At 46.0% G+C, this 14,987-nt stretch overlaps 1 protein-coding gene and 1 long non-coding RNA gene across 3 annotated transcripts in view; both read right to left on the reverse strand.

Annotated features, from left to right (window-relative positions):
* Positions 1–14,987, reverse strand: part of zgc:86896 (uncharacterized protein LOC415190 homolog) — a 36,471-nt gene that overhangs the window by 6,093 nt on the left and 15,391 nt on the right. The window lies entirely within an intron of this gene.
* Positions 6,683–8,727, reverse strand: LOC120042682. The gene is made up of 3 exons (XR_005476216.1): positions 8,657–8,727; positions 8,260–8,350; positions 6,683–6,975 (listed from the first exon to the last, which is right to left on the reverse strand). It is a non-coding gene; the product is annotated as an uncharacterized LOC120042682 (long non-coding RNA).

A 14,987-nucleotide genomic window follows, 5' to 3' on the forward strand; every position in this document is an offset into this window, starting at 1 on the left:
CACGGTTACCAGTACCCAGTCAATGATAACTTGGTTATATACACGGTTACCAGTACCTAGTTCAATGATAACTTGGTTAATACCACGGTTCCAGTACCCAGTCAATGATAACTTGGTTATATACACGGGTACCAGTACCCATTCAATGATAACTTGGTTATACACAGGTTACCAGTACCCAGTCAATGTAACTTGTTATACACACATTGTTAGCCATTACCCATAGTCAATGATAACTATGCTATATACACGGGTTTACATTACCCAGTCAATGATAACTTGGTTATATACACGGTTACCAGTACCCAGTCAATGATAACTAGGCTATATACACGGGTTACCAATACCTAGTCAATGATAACTTGGTTATCCTACAAAAAAAAGCGATAAAAGGTTACCAGTACCCAGTCATGATAACTTGGTTATATACACGGGTTACCAGTACCCAGTCAATGATAAGATTGGTTATACAACAGGTTACCAGTACCGCAGTCAATGATACTTGTTTATACACGGGTTACCAGTACCCAGTCAATGATAACTGTGGTTTATATAACAGGTTACACATACCCAGTCAATGATAACTTGGTATACACGGTTACCATTACCCAGTCAATTATAACTTGGTTATATACACAGGTTTACCCAGTCCCAGTCAATGATACTTTGGTTTATATACACGGGTTACCAGTACGCAGTCATGATACGTGTGGTTTATAATACACGGGTTTACCAGTACCCATGTCAATGATAACTTGGTTATATACACAGGTTACAAGTACCCGTCAATGATAACTTGGTTATACAACGGGGTTACCAGTACCCAGTTCATGATAACTTGGTTATTACACAGGTTACCATACCCAGTCATGATAACTGGTTATACACGGGTACCATACCAGTCAATGATAGACTTGGTTATATACACGGGTTACCGTACCCAGTCAATGATAACTTGGTTATACCGGGTTACCAGTACCCGTTCAATGATAACTTGGTTATATACACGGGTTACCAGTACCCGATCAATGATAACTTGGTTATACACGGGTACCAGTACCCGTCAATGATAACTTGTTATATACACGGGTTACCAGTACCCAGTCAATGATAACTTGTTATATACACGGTTACCATACCTAGTCAATGATACTTGGTTGTATACATGGGTTACCGTACCCGATCAATGATAACTTGGTTATATACAGGGTACCAGTACCTAGTCATGATACTTGTTATATACACGGGGTATCCAGTACCCAGTCAATGAAACTTGGTATATACACGGGTTACCAGTAATCCCAGTCAATGATACTTGGTTAATATACCGGGTTCAGTAACCCAGGCAATGATAGCTATTGGTTATAATAGCACGGCTTACCGCTTACCTAGTCAATGATAACTTGGTTATATACCGGGTTTACCAGTAACCCAGTCATGATAACTTGTTTATATACACGGGTTTCCAGTACCCAGTCATATGATAACTTGGTTATATACACGGGTTACCTACGAAGTCGCTGTGCAGGGTCGAGGTAATTGATCAAGATATGTTATACTTAGGTAGGGGTAATTGACTGGCATAGATAGATCATAAACAATAGCAGCAGCGTATGGGATGAGTCAAAAGAGTTCAAAAAGGTTCAATGCGATAGTCCATAGCTATAGGTTAATATTTGCGTCTTATGCTGGGGGTAGAAGCTGTTCAGGTCCTGTTGTTCCGACTTGTGCATCGTACCCTTGCCGTGCGGTAGCAGAGAGAACAGTCTATGACTTGGGGCTGGAGTCTTTTGACAATTTTTTAGGGCCTTCCTCTGACACCGCCTGGTATAATGTACCTGATGGCAGGGAGCATCTGCCCAGTGCTGTACTGGACTGTACTCACTACCCTCTGTGCGACTTGAGTCGGATGCCAGGAGTTGTCATATACGGTGATGTACGCAGCGTCAATATACTCTCAATGGTGCCGCTGTAGAGCTTTTGAAGATCGAGGGCCGATGCCGATCTTTTCAGCCTCCTAGTGGGAAGAGGCATTGTCGTGACCTCGTTCCACTGTCGTGGGTGTGTGTGGACCAGACGAAGTCCTTAGTGAGTGGACACAGAGGAACTTGAAGCTCTCGACCCACCCCACTAGAGCTCCGTCGATGTGAATAGGGGCGTGCTCGGCCATCTGTTTCCTGTAGTCACAATCCACTCTTGTCTTTCTGACGTTGAGGGAGAGGTTGTTGTCCTGGCACCACACTGCCAGTCACTGTCCTCCTCCCTATAGGCGTCTCATCATTGTCGTTGACAGGCTTACCACTGTTGTGTTGTCAGCAAACTTAATGATGGTGTTGGAGTTGTGCGTGGCCATGGGTGAACAGGGAGTACAAAAGGGGACCAAGCGCCGCACCCTGAGGGGCCTCATGTTGAGGCTCAGCGTGGCGGATGTCTTGTTGCCTACCGTCACCACCTGGGGGGCGGCCCATCAGGAAGTCCAGTATCCAGTTGCAGAAGGAGGTGTTCAGTCCAGTCCTGAGCTTAGGGATGATCTTGTGGGACTATGGTGTTGAACGCGAGCTGTTGTCGATGAACATCATTCTCACACAGGTGTTTCCTCTTGTCCAGGTGGGAGAGTGCAGTGTGGAGTGCGATAGAGATTGTATCATCTATGGATCTGTTGGGGCAGTATGCGAATTGGATTGGGTCCAGGGTGTCTGGGATGATGGTGTTGATGTGAGCCATGACCAGGCCTTGAAAAAGCATTTCATGGCTGCAGATGTGAGTGCTACAGGGAGATAGTCATTTAGACGGTTACCTGGCGTTTGGGCAAGGGACTATGGTGGTCTGTTGGAAACATGTAGATATTACAGACTGGTTCAGGGAGAGGTTGAAAATGTCAGTGAATGTCACTTGCCAGCTGGTCAGCACATGCTCTGAATATGCATCCTGGTAATCTGTCTGGCCTCAGGCCTTGAAGGTCTTACTCCATCGGCTACGGAGAGCGAGATCACACAGTCATCCGGAACAGGTGTGCTCTTATGCATGGTTCAGTGTTGCTTGTCTCGAAGCGAGCATAGAAGCCATTTAGCTTGTCTGGTAGGCTTGCATAACTGGACAGCTCGCGGCTGGGTTTTCCCTTTGTAATCCTTGATAGTTAGCAAGCCCTCCCAATCCGACGAGCATTAGAGCCGACGTAGTATGATCCGATTTTAGTCCTATATTGAGACTTTGCCTGTTTGATGGCTCATCTCGAGGTCGTAGCGGGATTTCTTACAAGCGTCCGAATTAGTGTCCCGCTCCTTGAAAGCGGCAGCTCTAGCCTTTAGCTCATGTGGATGTTGCCTGTATCATGGCTTCTGGTTGGATATGTACGTACGGTACACTGTTGGGATGACATCGTCGATGCACTTATTAATGAGCCTGTGATTGATGTGGTAAACTTCTCAATGTTATCGATGAATCCCAGAACATATCAGTCTGTGCTAGCGAAACTGTCCTGTAGCTTAGCATCCGCTTTATTCCACCGCTTCAGTATTGAATGCATCACTGGTAACAAGAACAGGAATCAGGAGGAATCAGGAGTTAAGATCAGATTTGCCAAAGGGAGGGCCAGGGAGAGCCTTGTATGCATGTCTGTGTGTGGAGTAAAGGGTTTTTAGAGTTAGTTGCACAAGTGAAATGCTGGTAGAAATGAGGCAAAACATATTTCAGTTTCCTGCATTCAATCACCGGCTACGAGAAGCACCGCCTCTGGATGTGCATTTTGGTTGTTTGCTTATGGCCCAATACAGCTCATTGAATGTAATCTTAGTGCCAGCATCGATTTGTGGTGTATATAGATCTCTACGAAAAAATATAGAAGCAAACTTCTTGGTAAATAGTATGGTCTGCAGCTTGCCATGAGGTATTCTAACTCAGACCAGCAAAAAAACTCAAGACTTCCTTTAATTAGGATCGCACACCAGCTAACAAAGAGACTCCTCCCCCCCTCTCTCATCTTACCCGAGGCTGCCGTCCGGTCTTGACGATGAAAACCAGCTAGATCTATATTATACATGTCCCTTGTTCAGCATGACTCAGAAAAACACACAATATATACAGTTGTTCAGGTCACGTTGATAGGAGAGTCTCTAACGGAACTCGTCCAGCTTGTTCTTCAGTGTCTGTACGTTTCGCCAATAGAATGGAGGGTATAGACGGTTTATTTTACACGCCAACGTAGTCTCGTCAGGATGCCGACTCTTATGCCTCTTCTTGCACCGTCACTTCCTTTTTCTCGAGTTCCTGGGGGGATTAGGGCCCTGGTCCGGAGGAAGCAAACGTCCAAGCTGCCACTCGTGGAAGTAGAAATTGTCATCCAAATGAAACTTAGTCCACTGTTCAGATGTCCAGAAGCTTTTTCGGTCATAGGAAATGAAGGCGGAGACATTATGTAAAACAAAAAGTTAAGATCAGCGGGGGAAGAAAAACACACACAAATTCAAATTGGTCAGGAGCCCATAAAAAGGCTTTACTGCAGCGCCATCTTTACAGCTTAATGGCACAGGTACAAAGATGAGTCTCTGTCGATCTCTATGGCCTGTTCACATGTGTATCTGCCCTCTCATTGGCTAGAATGGTCCCACCTGATCTCGCCTCCTCCCGCCTGCCTTCCATCTTTGAAGACATGTATTTCCATTGTTAGACCGGTCCTTGACTAAATAATAGACATTCTTGGCTTCCACCATATTTAATGTAGTCAACTGGGTGGGACTTCCAAATTCATTAGCTGAGTACTACTTCAAAATGGAGATTGCCTCAATGCGCTGCCCCAAACACACAGATGCTATAATGGGAATTATAAACTAGGTGGTTTGAACCCTTAATGCTGATTGGCTGAAAGCTGTGGTAAATCATACCGAGAATGACAACATGTATTTTTACTGCTATAATTACGTTGTAACCAGTTTATAATAGCAATTAGGCACCTCAGGGGTTTGTGTATATGGCAAATAAACCACAGCTAATGGCTGTATCCAGCCACTCTGCATTGCATCATGATAAAACAGCCTTAGCTGTGTTATATTGGTCATATACCACACACCCCTCGGGCCTTATTGCTTATAACTACTGCATACACTGATATACCAAACATTAGAACACCTTCGTCATGTTGAGTTGCCCTCAGAACAGCCTCAATTTGTCGGGGCATGGACTCTACAAGGTGTCGAAAGGGTTCCACAGGGATGCTGGCCCATGTTGACTCCAATGCTTCCACAGTTGTGTCAAGTTATCTGGATTAACTTTGGGTGGTGGACCATTTTTGATACACACAGAAACTGTTGAGCGTGGAAAACCAGCACATTGCAGTTTCTTGACACAAACCGGTGCGCCTGGCACCTACTACCATACCCCTTCAAGGCACCTACTACCCCCCTTCAAAGGGCACTTAATCTGTTGTCTTTCCCATTCACTCTCTGGAGGAACACATGCGCAATCCATGTCTCAATTGTCTCACAGGCTTCAAAATCCTTCTTTAACCAGGTCTCCTCCCTTCATCTACACTGACTGAAGTGGGATTTAACAAGTGACATCAATAAGGGATCACCGCTTTCACGTGAATTCACCTGGTCAGTCTATGTAATGGACAGAGCAGATGTTCTTAAATGATTTGCATACTCAGTGCTTTCTCTATCATTATCTATGGGTCAGGTGGAAAAAAAGGTTTGTCTTGATTGGTCCTCTTGGGAAAGGGAGGTCGGGTAACGCCCCTAGTGTAAATCTATGCAGTAGTAGCAGAGATACTGTTTACATGAGTTGTTGTCCCGAAGGCGGGAAGGCAGGTGACAGCTATCTATCGATCTGCTTATTAAACCTATAGAAACACAGTGAATAACGCTGTATTCCCCATGTGACAGACTTTGACGTGATAAACCCTCTGGCTCCGCCTCTTCCTCTCTAGTACTAGTAGTTGTTGTTATTCATGGAGAACTCAAACCAGTGGGCGGTGGTCACAGTGGGCGTTGTGGTCACAGTGGGCGGTGGTCACAGTGGGCGGAGGTCACCGTGGGCGTGTGGTCACAGTGGCGGGTGGTCACATGGGCGGTGGTCACCGTGGACGGAGGTCACCGTGGCGGAGATCACCGTGGACGGAGTCACCGTGGGCGGAGGTAGACAAGAAAAGCTATTAATTTACAGTAGTAACAGCTGGCAAAACATTGACCTTCCTTGACTTCCCTTGAGCGACCCTCAAGCACCTGCAGCAGCCTTTTGCTTACACATGTTACTTTGTATTTTGTATATTTATATTTATATTGTACTTTGTACCATTTAAACAGTTCTGGATGTAGATTCACTGTAGCCATACTGCCATAGACACAATACCTTGTTGAAGTGTAGCACTCAGCCAGGGATGGACATTGTGATTTATATAATAATATGTCTTATTACAGTATTAGAAATATACACCAAATGTACCACTTGGGTGTGAGTTTCCTTTATCACGTAGGAACCACAGTACAATATAGAAACTCAGTCCACCACAATCTGTAGAAAGCATGTTAATTTACTCAAAAATATTGATTCATCGATTGAAACCCAGCACAAACAACATGATTTATTGCAAAACATCTTGAGCTGGCAGAAGCGTCTACTGTTCCAGTTTAAAATTAATACACATGATAAACTCTATCTGTGTAAATAATAGGTACTTGACAGTGGTGTGACTCGGTGTTGTGGGTCAATTCCATTTCAATTCCAGTCATTCAGAAAGTACACTGACATTCCAATTCTTTCAATGCTTTTCAATGAGGAAAAAAAAAAATGGAATTGGAATTTGGTTTACATTTCGAATTGACTGAAATTGAAATGAATTGACCCACACCCTGGTGTGACTAACTGCTTAATGTAGATGTTAATAACACTGTAGTGTGAGTCCCATGGTCAGCTGGAGTGATGCTGACCGCAGAGATGGCAACACAGCCTATGGCTCTAGCATCCTCCATGAACTCAGTGCTGCAGGGAAACAGAGAGAAGAAGAAAAACAGGTTCATAAATGTCATATAAACAGAGTAGACAGCCTGATTTTTACCCATAAGGCTCTGGTAACTGTAGTGCACTATGCTGTGTAATGATATGGGGAAAGGTTAGTGTTGGAACATAGGCAAACACACTATCCAGGATACACTTCTACACTCCTTCCCCCAGGGGGCAGCAGCTGGGTCTAGCTGCTGAGCTAAGCCTTGATAAGCACATCAGGTCAGCCACTGAAGGTGATTGGCTGTCGCGGGAGAGAGAGGAGGACAGAAGCCTCTCAGCCGGATTTAATTAGTTTTTGTTGTGTTAGAAACCTCTTTAGTTTGGCATACATTTTATATATGTATATATATATTTATACATATATTTTATAATGTATATATATATTTTTACATATTTTATATTATGTATATATATGTTTATACATATATTTTATATATGTATTATATGTATATATATATTTTTACATATATTTTATATATGTATATATATGTTTATACATAATTTTTGTAGTGTGGTTTCTGTACATATTTACTTAGTCACTATGAACATATGAATAATCTGTTTAGACTGGCCGACCAAGAGGTGAAGATGAAGCCCGATCTCGGTAAATTGCTGTCTCCTGGTACATTCAACACCTGGCTGAATACGCGGACTTCTCACATCTATCACACATCAACTCAGTTACAGAGTCCAATGGCTGCAAGCTTTACACCACTCAGCTGACGCTTGGCACTGTGCACAGTGATCTTAGGCTTGTGTGCGCTGCTCGGCGGCCATGGAAACCCATTTCATGAAGCTCCCGACGAACAGTTCTAGTTTTGACATTGCTTCCAGAGGTAGTTTGGAACTCGTAGTGAGTGTTGCAACCGAGGACAGACGATTTTTAACGCGCTACGCGCTTCAACACTTGTGTCCCGTTCTGTGAGCTTGTGTGGCTCTACCACTTCACAGTGGAGGCATTGTTGCTCCTAGACGTTTTCCACTTCACAATACAGCACTTACAGTTGACCGGGCGCAGTTGTAGCAGGTCAGAAATTTGACAAACTGACTTGTTGGAAGGTGGCATCCTATGACGGTGCCATGTTGAAAGTCACTGAGCTCTTCATAAGGCCATTCTACTGCAAATGTTTGTCTATGGAGATTGCATGGCTGTGCGCTCGATTTTATACACTTGTCAGCAACGGGTGTGCTGAAATAGCCAAATCTACTCATTTGACGGTGTCCACATACTTTTGTATATGTGGTGTATGTAGGCAGTACCTTGAAGTCCCAGAGGACCATAGCTCCGTCCAGACCCACACTGCTGTACTTGTCCACGTGGACCTTAGTTCCTGACACGATACACAGCTGACTGGAGGGAGACACAGAGCAGAGAGGATTCAGTATGTTACAAGCATTTCGCTACACCCGCAATAACATCTGCTAAACACGTGTATGTGACACACACAACGCACACACACATACAACACACACAACAACACACACACAACACACAACACACATACAACACACACAACACACAATACACACAACACACACACAACACACACACAACACACATACAACACACATACAACACACAACACCACACACAACACACAACACACATACAACACACAACACACACATACAACACACACACTCCCTCTCTCCTCACGTGATGCTGTTCTGGTGCAGGCAGCCCAGCTCGTTGCTCTCATCGTCAGTGCCTTCTTATCCAGATTGCGGAGTGTTGCATGGGGACATGCTGCCCCTAGAGTCTGCTTGGGATGGTCCAGCTTCTTAACAAACTTCAGACTGCCTGGGCCCTTATAGGAGAACTGAAACGGACAGCAGTCATGGCCCTGAAACAGAGGGTTTAGACATTAGGTATGCAGGGTATGTATGCTAGGAACATAGAGGGTTTAGACATTAGGTATGCAGGGTATGTATGATAGGAACATAGAGGGTTTAAACATTAGGTATGCAGGATATGTATGATAGGAACACAGAGGATTTAGACATTAGGTATGCAGGATATGTATGATAGGAACATAGAGGGTTTAGACATTAGGTATGCAGGGTATGTATGATAGGAACACAGAGGATTTAGACATTAGGTATGCAGGGTATGTATGATAGGAACACAGAGGATTTAGACATTAGGTATGCAGGGTATGTATGATAGGAAGATAGAGGGTTTAGACATTAGGTATGCAGGGTATGTATGCTAGGAACATAGAGGGTTTAGAAAATTAGGTATGCAGGGTATGTATGATAGGAACATAGAGGGTTTAGACATTAGATTTGCAGGGTATGTATGATAGGAACACAGAGGGTTTAGACATTAGATTTGCAGGGTATGTATGATAGGAAGATAGAGCGTTTAGACATTAGGTATGCAGGGTATGTATGATATTGCCTTATGGCTGAGTCCCAAATGGAACCCTATTGCCTTTATATAATGCACTGCTTTTGACCAGGACCGATAGGAGCAAACTGTAGGATACCATGCCACAGGGATCCTGTAAAGCCTATATATAGGGGACAGTGTTCCATCTGGGACAGTGTATTTCTTCAATGAACTCCCACAGGTGGAAGTGGTTCAGTGAACTAGGCTCACATGTTGAGTAACCTTGCTATGGTTCTGGTCGGTCACAAATGAGAGAGTGGAGAGGGTGTTTTCTTACCGCGGCAACCATCTCTGTGGGCTCACATAGAGCACGCTCACTAGAGGAGGCGGTCCGTTGTCAGCTGAGTCACCCTGTCATCGACACAAGGTCAAAGATCAAGAGTCAGGGGTCAATGACATGTTCCTCTCTTTGTGTGAATTTCTAATGAAATTTCCTCACATCCTTCTCCTAGCCTCTTCCTCAGAACATCAGAAGGACCCAAGGTTCCTTTTCAAGGATCTCCTCCAAGGCTCTAATGGCTTCCCTTTTCCATTTTCAGGAGGTGAGGCGAGAGGACACCAGTAGTGGAGGAAAAGACTGAGAAGCACCCTTTCTGTCAGTGATAGCTACTCACTCTTTCCCCTGGGTACCGTCTGCCTTATAATTTGTCCCTTTCACCCATTCACTCTTTCACCCCTTCACTCTTTCACCATTCACTCCTTTCAACCCCTTCACTCTTTCACCCTTCACACCTTCACCCCTTCACACCTTCACCCCTTCACCTGTTCACTTACCCTTCACTCTTTCACCCCTTCACCTGTTCACCCCCCTTCACCTGTTCACCCCTTCACCTTTTCACACCCTTCACCTGTTTCACTTACCCTTCACTCTTTCACACCCTTCACTCTTTCACCCCTTCACTCTTTCACCCCTTCACTCTTCACCCCTTCACTCTTTCACTCCCTTCACTCTTTCACCCCTTCACTCTTTCACCCCTTTACTCTTTCCACCCTTTACTCTTTCACCCCTTCACTCTTTCACACCCCTTCACTCTTTCACCCCTTCACTCTTTCACCCCTTTACTCTTTCACCCCTTTACTCTTTCACCCCTTCACTCTTTTCACCCCTTCCTCTTTCACCCCTTCACTCTTTCACCCCTTCACACCCTTCACCCCTTCACTCTTTCACCCCTTTCCTCTTTCACCCCTTCACTCTTTCACCCTTCATCTTTTCACCCCTTCACCTTTTCACCCCTCACACCTCACCTTTACTCTTTCACCCCTTTACTCTTTATTTTCACCCCTTTACCTTTCACCCCTTCACTCTTTCACCCCTTCACCTTTCACCCTTCACTCTTCACCTCCCCTTCACTCTTTCACCCCTTCACTCTTTCACCCCTTCACTCTTTCACCCCTTTACTCTTTCACTCCCTTTACTCTTTCACCCCTTCACTTCTTTCACCCCTTCACCTGTTTTCACGCCCTTCACCTTTCACACCCTTCACTCTTTCATTCACCCCTTTACTCTTTCACCCCTTCACTCTTTCACCCCTTCACTCTTTCACCCCTTCACTCTTTCACCCCTTCACTCTTTCACCCTTCACTCTTTCACCCCTTCACTCTTTCACTCACTCTTTCACCCCTTCACTCTTTCACTACTCTTTCACCCCTTCACTCTTTCACCCCTTCACTCTTTCACACCCTTCACTCTTTCACCCCTTCACTCTTTCACCCCTTCACACCTTCACCCCTTCACACCTTCACCCTTCACTCTTTCATCACCCCTTCACTGTTCATCACCCTTCACCTGTTCACCCCTTCACCTTTCACCCCTTCACTCCTTTCACCCCTTCACTCTTCACCCCTTCACTCTTTCACCCCTTCACTCTTTCACCCCTTCACTCTTTCACCCCTTCACACTTCACCCCTTCACACCTTTCACCCTCACCTGTTCACCCCCTTCACTCTTTCACCCCTTCACCTGTTCACCCCTTCACCTGTTCACCCTCTTCACCTGTTTCACCCCTTCACTCTTTCACCCCTTCACTCTTTCACCCCTTCACTCTTTCACCCCTTCACCTCTTTCACCCCTTCACTCTTTCACCCCTTTACTCTTTCACCCCTTCACTCTTTTCACCCTTCACTCTTTCACCTCCCTCTTCCCTCTTTCACCCCTTCATCTTTCACCCCTTTCACTCTTTCACCCCTTTACTACTCTTTCACCCCTTTACTCTTTCACCTTTACTCTTTCACCCTTCATCTTTCACCCCTTCACCCCTTCACCCCTTCACTCTTTCACCCCTTTTCACTCTTTCACCCTTCACTCTTTCACCCCTTTCACTCTTTCACCCCTTCACTCTTTCACCCCTTCACACCTTCACCCCTTTACTCTTTCACCCTTTACTCTTTCACCCCTTTACTCTTTCACCCCTTTACTCTTTCACCCCCTTCACCTGTTCACCCCTTCACTCTTTCACCCTTTCACTCTTTCACCCCTTCACTCTTTCACCCCTTTACTCTTCACCCCTTTACTCTTTCACCCCTTCACCTGTTCACCCCCCTTCACCTGTTTCACACCCTTCACTCTTTCACCCCTTCACTCTTTCACCCCTTTACTCTTTCACCCCTTCACTCTTTCACCTCCCTTCACTCTTTCACCCCTTCACTCTTTCACCCCTTTACTCTTTCACCCCTTCACTCTTTCAACCCCTTCCACCTCTTTCACCCCTTCACTCTTTCACCCTTCACTCTTTCACCCCCTTCACTCTTTCACCCCTTTACTCTTTCACCCCTTCACCTTTTCACCCCTTCACTCTTTCACCCCTTCACTCTTTCACCCTTCACTCTTCACCCCTTTACTCTTTCACCCCTTCACTCTTTCACCCTTCACCTCTTTCACCCCTTCACTCTTTCACCCTTTACTCTTTCACCCCTTCACTCTTTCACCCCTTCACCTCTTTCACACCCTTCACTCTTTCAACCCCTTCACTCTTTCACCCCTTCCACTCTTTCACCCCTTCACTCCTTTCACCCTTCACTCTTTCACCCCTCACTCTTTCACCCCTTCACTCTTTCACCCCTTCACTCTTCACCCCTTCACCTCTTTCATTCACCCCCCTTCACACCCCACCCTTCCACCTTCACCCCTTCACCTTTCACCCCTTCACCTCGTTCACCCTTCACCTGTTCACACCCTTCACCTGTTCACCCTTCACCTTCACCCTTCACCTGTTCACCCCTTCACTCTTTCACCCCTTTACTCTTTCACCCCTTCACTCTTTCACCCCTTCACCTTTCACCCCTTCACCTCTTTCACCCCTCACTCTTTTCACCCCTTTACTCTTTCACCCCTTTTACTCTTTCACCCCTTCACTCTTTCACCCCTTCACACTCTTTCACCCTCTTCATCTTCACCCTTCACTCTTCACACCTTCACTCTTTCACCCCTTTACTCTTTCACCTTCACTCTTTCACCCCTTCACTCTTTCACACCCTTCACTCTTTCACCCCTTCACTCTTTCACACCCTTCACTCTTTCACCCCTTCACTCTTTCACCCCTTCACTCTTTCACCCACTTTACTCTTTCACCCCTTTACTCTTTCACCCCTTTACTCTTTCACCCCTTTACTCTTTCACCCCTTCACTCTTTCACCCCTTCACTCTTTCACCCTTCACTCTTTCACCCCTTCACTCTTTCACTCACTCTTTCACCCTTTCACTCTTTCACCCCTTCACTCTTTCACTCACTCTTTCACCCCTTCACTCTTTCACCCCTTCACTCTTTCACCCCTTCACTCTTTCACCCCTTCACTCTTTCACCCCTTCACACCTTCACCCCTTTACTCTTTCACCCCTTTACTTACTCTTTCACCCCTTCACTGTCACCAGCCTTCACCTGTTCACACCCTTCACTCTTTCACCCCTTCACTCTTTCAACCCTTCACTCTTTCACCCCTTCACCTGTCACCCCTTCACCTGTTCACACCCTTCACTTTTCACCCCTTCACCTTTTCACCCCTTCACTCTTTCACCCCCTTCACTCTTTCACCCTTTACTCTTTCACCCTTCACGTCTTTCACCCCTTCACTCTTTCACCCCTTCACTCTTTCACCCCTTCACTCTTTCACCCTTCACTCTTTCACCCTTCACTCTTTTCACCACTCTTCACCTTTCCTTCACTCTTTCACCCTTCACTCTTTCACCCCTTCACTCTTTCACCCCTTCACCTTTTCACCCCTTTACTCTTTCACCCCTTCACTCTTTCACCCCTTCACCTGTTCACCCCTCTTTCACCCCTGTTCACACCCTTCACTCTTACTCTTTCACCCCTTCACTCTTTCACCTTCACTCTTTCACCCCTACTCCTTTCACCCTTCACTCTTTCACCCCTTCACTCTTTCACCCTTCACTCTTTCACCCCTTCCTTTCCCACTTACCCCTTACTACCCTCACTCTTCACCCCTTTACTCTTTCACCCCTTCTACTCTTTCACCCCTTCACTGTCACTTTCCACCCCTTCACTCTTTCCCCCCTTCACTCTTTCACCCCTTCACTCTTCCTCACCTCTTTCACCCTTTCACTCTTTCACACCCTTCACTCTTTCACTCACTCTTTTCACCCCTTTCACTCTTCACCCCTTTACTCTTTCACCCTTCTACCTCTTTCACCTGTTCACCCCTTCACTCTTTCACCCCTTTCACCTTCTTTCACCCTTCACTCTTTCACCCCTTCATCTTCCTTCACTCTTTCACCCTCTTTCACCTACTCTTTCACCTCACTCTTTCACCCCTTCACTCTTTCACCTTCACTCTTTCACCCCTTCACTCTTCACCCCTTCACTCTTTCACCCTTCACTCTTTCACCCCTTCACTCTTTCACCCCTTCACTCTTTCACCCCATTCACTCTTTCACCCCTTCACTCTTTCACCCCTTCACTCTTTCACCCCTTCACTCTTTCACCCCTTCACCTCTTTCACCCACTTCTCTTCACGCCCTTCACGCTTTCACCCCTTCACTCTTCACCCCTTCACTCCTCCATCCCCTCACTTACCCCTTCACTCTTTCACCCCTTCACTCTTTCACCCCTTCACTCTCTTCACCCCTTCACTCTTTCACCCCTCTTTACACTCTTTCACCCCTTCACTCTTTCACCCCCTTCACTCTTTCACCCCTTCACTCTTTCACAACCCTTCACTCTTTCACCCCTTCACTCTTTCCTCACTCTTTCACTCACCTTCCACTCTTTCACTCACTCTTTCACCCTTCACTCTTTCACCCCTTCACTCTTTCACCCCTTCACTCTTTCACCCTTGCACTCTTTCCCCCCTATCACCTCACCTTCACCCCTTCACACCTTCACCCCTTTCACTCTTTCACCCCTTCACTCTTGTCCTTCACCCCTTCACCTTTTCACCCCTTCACTCTTTCACCCTTCACTCTTTCACCCTTTCACTCTTTCCACCCTTCACACCTCACCCTTCCACCTTCACCCCTTCACCTGTTCACCCCTTCACTCTTTCACCCCTTCACCTTTCACCCTTCACCTGTTCACCCCTTCACTTCACCCCTTCACCCGTTCACCGTGTTCACCCCTCATCTGTTCACCCCCTTCACATC

This window comes from Salvelinus namaycush, chromosome 3, assembly GCF_016432855.1.
Source record: "Salvelinus namaycush isolate Seneca chromosome 3, SaNama_1.0, whole genome shotgun sequence".
In the NCBI taxonomy this organism is placed as follows: Eukaryota; Metazoa; Chordata; class Actinopteri; order Salmoniformes; family Salmonidae; genus Salvelinus; species Salvelinus namaycush.